The sequence below is a fragment of the Echinops telfairi genome, unplaced genomic scaffold (assembly GCF_000313985.2).
Source record: "Echinops telfairi isolate 266 unplaced genomic scaffold, ASM31398v2 ScPeMD7_7420;HRSCAF=8458, whole genome shotgun sequence".
NCBI lineage: Eukaryota > Metazoa > Chordata > Mammalia > Afrosoricida > Tenrecidae > Echinops > Echinops telfairi.
The window spans coordinates 6,011,251-6,017,677 of NW_022111320.1; positions in this window are offsets into that span (position 1 = coordinate 6,011,251).

The following is a 6,427-nucleotide window of genomic DNA, read 5'->3' on the forward strand; positions in this document are numbered from 1 at the left end:
GGGGAAAAATGAGGACCTGATGCCAGGGGCTTAAGTGGAGAGCAGATGTTTTGAGAATGATGAGGGCAATGAATGTACAAATGTGCTATACACAATTGATGTGTGTATGGATTGTGATAAGAGCCCCTAATAAAATGATTAAAAAACAAACAAACAGAAAGTGAGGCCTTTACCTCATATCACACACGGAATGGCCTCACTCTGCCACGCAAGCCCATGCCTTCTCTAGCATCCCATGTCGCCTCCCTACGGCCCTAGAACATTCCACACCAGGTCACCCCAAGCCCATGTGATAGACGCGACTTTTCTTATTACTGGAACCCAATTTGGTCAATCTCTTGCAACTAGAGGTTGTGTGGGGAAAGCAGATTGTGTAGGTAAACCTCCCAGGAAAGTGCTTTCAGGCAAGGGGAGACTCAGCGGACACACTTTTTATAAGTTGCCCTTCTTTCGTCCTGCTGCCTGGACTACAGGTAGCTTGACCCTGTCCATGGGTGCAACGGCGGGCTCCAGGTGGGCACACTGGTGGAGGCTGGTGCAGCGTTTTGTTCTGTTATACCTCAGTGTGCTGTGGATCAGAAGCAACTGGCCAGCACCTGGCAACAACAACAGGGGTGGTGTCCTGGGGGAGGAGCTGACCTTCTGAAGTCATGAAGCAACAAGAAGACGCCATCAAACTGCATCCCCGCCCCTGCTGCCTCCTTCTGGACTTCTTCTCCATGAGAGAAGGTGAAAAGTGTGCGTGTCAGGGACCATTTTGCTGGGGTTGCTGTTACTTGCACCTGTGATGGTTACTGTTATGGGTCACTGGTTATAGGCTAGGCTTCCCTGTGTATCACCTCCCATTTGGTGACCTGAGGGGAGCAGCCAGAAAGAGGGAAGAGAAGTTTCCTTGGAGGTGTGGTCTGGGTTCAGGATACAAATAAACGTCCCACCAAAGCTCCTGCGCTCTCAATCCTGCACTCACCTTGTCCTGCTCTGACCTCCAGTTCTTGAGACATGAGGAGTCCATTGCTAGACCTGCAGCCCCTCCAAACACACGTCAGGTGGAGCCTCCAGCCTTCCACCTGATCCACAGATTTGGGACTTGCCAGCCTGAACAACTGTGGAAGCCATTTCCTTGAAATAAATCTATTTTTTTATATAGGATATGTCAAAAAGTAATGGTGCAAAATAATAGAACCTTTTTTAAACAAAAATGCAAGCCCATTGTTCCTTTGCATATCCTTCGTCTTGGACTATCTGCTTCTGAAGGCAGTGTTCCTATTTCTCCAATATTTCCCCCAAAGAGTTCTAGGTCCTTCCATGTATTCTACTATGTCGATACAGCGATTCTTGCCTCCTGGAGGGATTCAAATCATGTTCCTTTTAAATGGCCTTGTCGTTTTTGGGAAAAGAAGTCTAAAATGGCAAGATTCGGGCTGTAGAGTAGCCCAGATTCAGTTTCTCAACAAAATTCTCACAGGATAGCCCTGAAAGAATGAGTTGGCACATTGTGACATGAGGGGGTGGAGGGGCGGGGTGGGGAAGGGAAGAGGGGGTGAGGGGAAGATTTGGCTATCCACTTCTATAAAGAAATACGGGCCAGTGCTCCTCTGTCCTATAGGGTCGCTAGCAGTGGATACGGATCCCATCATGATGGGTTGGGTTGGGTTAAAGTTCAATGTGGATCTCCTGGCTCCTCTCTGGCCTCAAACCACACCCTCCTGTGCTTTCAGGGTTCCTAGAAGGATGATGGCAGTGTGGGGTGTGCAGGTGATGCTGTGACTGGAAAACGCTGCCTGAAAGGGCCGTGCGTCCTGTGGTTTGCACTCCTAATGGAACTCCACCGTCCTCCCAGCACAGCTCAAGTCTCACTTCCCAGCACAAAGCCAATTATGTACCCCAAAGAAGACACAGCGGCACTTTGGGACGCATGCCGAAGCTGCCAAGTCACAGCACAGGGGAGTCCCGCTTCAGGTCATGCCCTTTCAGCTTCTCTCCAGGCATCAAACGACCTGTAAGGATTCCCCACCTACAGGTGAAATTTTCCAAACAGCGCCGGCACTGACCACACCAGTTGCCCTTGCACGAGTTGCCACAGGGGGATTTTGTACTTTGTGTGACCCCTTGAGTCGTCAGAGAAGTATTCCATGAATACATTTGAGACACTCCCAGGAATCCCAGGAATAACTGAGAGACACATTTACACTAATTACTATGGCTGGAGGTAAAGTACCTCCAAACGTAAAGGCTTACAACAGTAATAATCATTTAAAAATAGCTTAATTGTTGTTCACTTTGAGAATATACACAGTAAAAGCATCCAGAAGCCCAAGTTTCTACATGTATAATTCAGTAACACAAATCAGTCTTCCAGTTATTCAGCTTTTCCGGTCTCCTTTCCTGAGCTGGTCCTGCCCATGAACATACACTTACTGCCCCGTAACTTTCCTATCTGATCTTTTGAGTGGCTCTTGTCCATTGGATCTCACCTAGATACTTCTTAAAAGAGCATAAAGCCCAAGGCAGACATTCTTTCAACTATTGCTTGCTTTTAAAGACTTTCAGGGATCATTTTGGTTTAGAGTTTGAAGATCATCTCGGGGCAAGCGTTTCAGGGGTTCATGTAGCCACCACTACTCCAGGGGGGAAAAAAAATCTAGATTTTATAAGAATTTTAAATTCTGTTCTACAATTTTACCCTTTTGATCAGGATGATGCCCTAGAATCTTAGATCACAATGTGCAGCGACGGTAACTGAGCACCATCTGATTCTGCTAGTTTCACGGCAAAGGAGGCGTCTGAGGCAGATGATCTCAGATCACAAATTATTTCTAGGTAGTCCCGTTGATGCAAATATGTTTGGGATAAAGTCCTTAATTTACTGTTGCTTCACGTTGAGAGGACATACTAGAAATGCAATCAAACTAGAAAACTAGGGCGTTTTCCTTATTTGTACCTCTTAAAAACCACTTTGCCACTGGAGGGCTCAGCTGGGGTCAGTTTCACATGCTGTGGGGAGCAGGAGACCAGTCTGTTCCCACCATATAGCATGGTTCCACTGCACTGTAAAGCAGAATGACTTATTTAATGTTATATCTCTCAGGAGGCTATCTGTATTCTCAGACCCTTGCTTTTATTTTATTCTTTCAACTGTAAAGTCAGCTACACACACTTTATATTTTAATGACCTACAGTCCTCAGTGCCTTTGTCTGTCCCAATTCCTCCCTCAAGCTTCTGTTCACTGTCCCCTTCTTGAGAGAGCCTTCCTGCTTCTACTCCTGGCCCGCATGGCTTTTGAGGTTGACAGAATTCAAGATAACATTTTGATAATGCACACGCATACATATATACATACAAATACTTACACTGTTTTCATATTTGCTATTTCCAATAAATGGTAGCGAAAATCAAACATTTGGTGAGACATTTATTTGAATATTCCCTTCTTTGTTGCTCTTTTAAGCATCTCCTATTTAAGTGTAAACTTGAAATTATATCGAAAAGTTCCCATTGACTTATTGTAACTACAAACCCAAGATGCAGTAAACATGATTGGGAGAGCTTGCCAAAATGTTACTTCTGAGAGCCTATTCAGGGTCTTTAATATTTTATTTTGGACTAGGCAGATAAAGTTTATAAACAAGGTTGTAAAAAAGGAATGGGGATGAGAAAACCCTTTCTGTTTCTTTCTTTACATCTGGCTAGAGGGAGTAAGGTACAAGAGAGGCTAACTCTCCTCCGTGGGGTGGACTGGGGCCACGCCAAACGCTGCTCTCTGCAGACTGACAAGAGGAAGTGCTCCCTAGCCCCACAGGACTGCTTACCTCTCAGCATCATCTTGCCAGCGCTTAAGAAGCCCTTGTGCATCAATAGTTAAGTGCTCAGCGGCTCATCAAAGGGTGGCAGTTTGAACTACCAGCTGCTCTGCAGGAGAAAGGCCTGGCGATTATAGCCCAGCAAACCCAGGGGGCAGCACCACTCTCTCACAGAGACTCATTCTAGGTCCACGTCAACTCAAGGGCACCTAAGGATGGTTTATCTAGAGCTTGTCACCTGCCAGTCACCATCTACTGTTGCAGACCTAGTATGTGGTAGTGCGTGGGTTTCAACCCACATGGGCCAAAGTCGCACAGTACTCCACCCACCCCCCCCACCCCCATGCCCATTATGCTGAAGCCATGGCAGAGTGTAAGCTGGCAAGGAGACCGCCGGCAGGCTGGCCTGGCACTCACCGGCAGCGATCTTCCCCACGGAGAACCAGAAGATCAAAGTTCAACTCCCAGCTCTGCCTTTTTCTGGAACTTGGAAAAGAGGGATGCACACTCGTCCTGTATCTCAGTGTCTCCTCAACCTGATCAGGCGTTTACTCAGTATGTGATTCTGCACCAAACTCAGAGCGACCCTGGGGGAGCTCCACGAATGTAAACCTTTGCAGGAGTAGTGTTCTCTTTCTCGGTTAGCAGTCCAGCCTGTAACCCTCTATGGGTCGGAATGGACTTGCGGGCAGTGGGGGAGATGCTCCACACGCTGTGGATCATTTTATTTAGACCTCACAACAGAGGATCTGTCACAATAGACGCTTTTAAGTTAGAGTCTATTACGACTCCCGTTTTATGGAGGAGGGAACTGGGCAGTTTGGAGCACGGAGGTGAGCGCCCCGAAGTTAGGGCTAGCGACAGAGGCAGGATTGAATCCAGGCCTGTCTGACTCCACCACCGGAACTCAGCCTACGACCTTAGCGCGATGAGCTCTGCTCATCCTTTCCGGATCCGCCTCGTTCTGATCTCAAAGCAGGAGCCAAGTGTTAGCTGTGACAATCTGGGATAAGAAAGCTGTGCTGAAAAGGGGATAGCGATTCTTTGGGAATAACTGCCCTTGTGACGGAAGACCCTAGATCTGCTCTGTGCCCCGCTGTGCTCTGTGGAAGCAAAGGCCGCCAGCCCGAATGCGTCCTTACAAGATGGCTGTACTAGGCAGTCCCATCTCTGTCCCCGTTATGAAAATGTGCGAGCATCTACAAATGTCTGAATGAGCCTCCTGAATCACTGAGCAGCCCTGTCGATCTTAATAAACTGGACCTCCTATTTGAGGTTTACCTACTCAAAAGTAATTACTCTGGTTTTCCAAGCATGCCATTTACATCCAATTCTGAACGTTCACAGTTCGAGCCCTTCCCCTCGAGTCTTCAGTGCACTTCTAATCAGATTCTGCCTCCCGGACACTGAGCAGCTCAAGTGTCACATGAGTGGCATGGTCACTGATTTTTTTTTAAGATTTTTGTTCAGACTAGAAGACTTAAAGTAACAATGGTGAGGGCCCTGCATTAAAAGCCATATGTTTACTGCCAAATAATCCACCGCCGTTACACTTAGATGAAGTTTCAGAAATTAAGAAATCCTCAAGGTTTCTGGTGCTAACCAATGCTCTGAAGAGCCCTTTCGGATTCCCCTGTAGACTCAGAAAAGGTGGCGCTGGTCTCTTTCACTGCGTGGTCCAGGGAGAGGGACGCTGCCACGGAGACCTACGTTCCTCAAAAAACTGACTGGAGTTCCAGTGAGAGAAAAACTCGTGGAGGAAGAATGTGGGGGTAGGGGAGTGGTGCCCTAGATTGAATGGTGTCTCCCCAGAAATAAGTGTTGTCAAGTGTACCCCCTAGACTTACGGCCATAATCCCATTAGGGGAAAGGTTTCTTTGCTATGATTATCTGAGCGTATTAGTGAAGGTTGTGTTTTCACTCCATCTCTTATGAGATAGGAAAGAGCAGGCGGAGCAGGCAGGGACGGGGGAAGACAGATGCTACACCACAGGAAGAGCTCCGAGACGCTGAGGAGCAGAGCCTGAACAGACAAGGGCCTTCCCGGAGAGTCAAGGGAGAAAGAAAACGTTTCCCTGGCAAGTACCTCGAATTGGGACTTGCAGCCCCTCAACTTTGATAGAATAAATTGCTGTTTGTCAAAGCCACCTACATGCAATATTTCTGCTTTAGCAGCACGAGCTAATGAGGCAGAACTGTGCCCGAGTTAGTCAACATGGAGAAAGTCTGCCTTGTCTTCACTCTTGAATAATCACAACATGAGAAGCAACTGGGAAATCCTGAAGTCAATGTATCTCACATCACTTCCCACAGAGCCAGGGGCAGTATGCCACAGAACTCGTGCTGTGCAAAACTTTGGTAAAGGTTATTATGTTGGTCTGGGTAGACTAGAGAAACAAATTCATAAACACACATAGGTACATAAGGGAGAGGTTTATATAGAAGAGCAATTGAACATTGACAAAACATCCCAGCCCAGTGCAGATCAAGTCCATAAGTCTGATATTAGCCCATAAGTCCCATACCAATCTATAAAGTCCTCTTCAGACTCAGGAAACACATGCAATGAAGCCAAATGCAGGACGATCACAAGCCAGTGGGTAGAAAGTCTTTGGGTCCAGTGGCA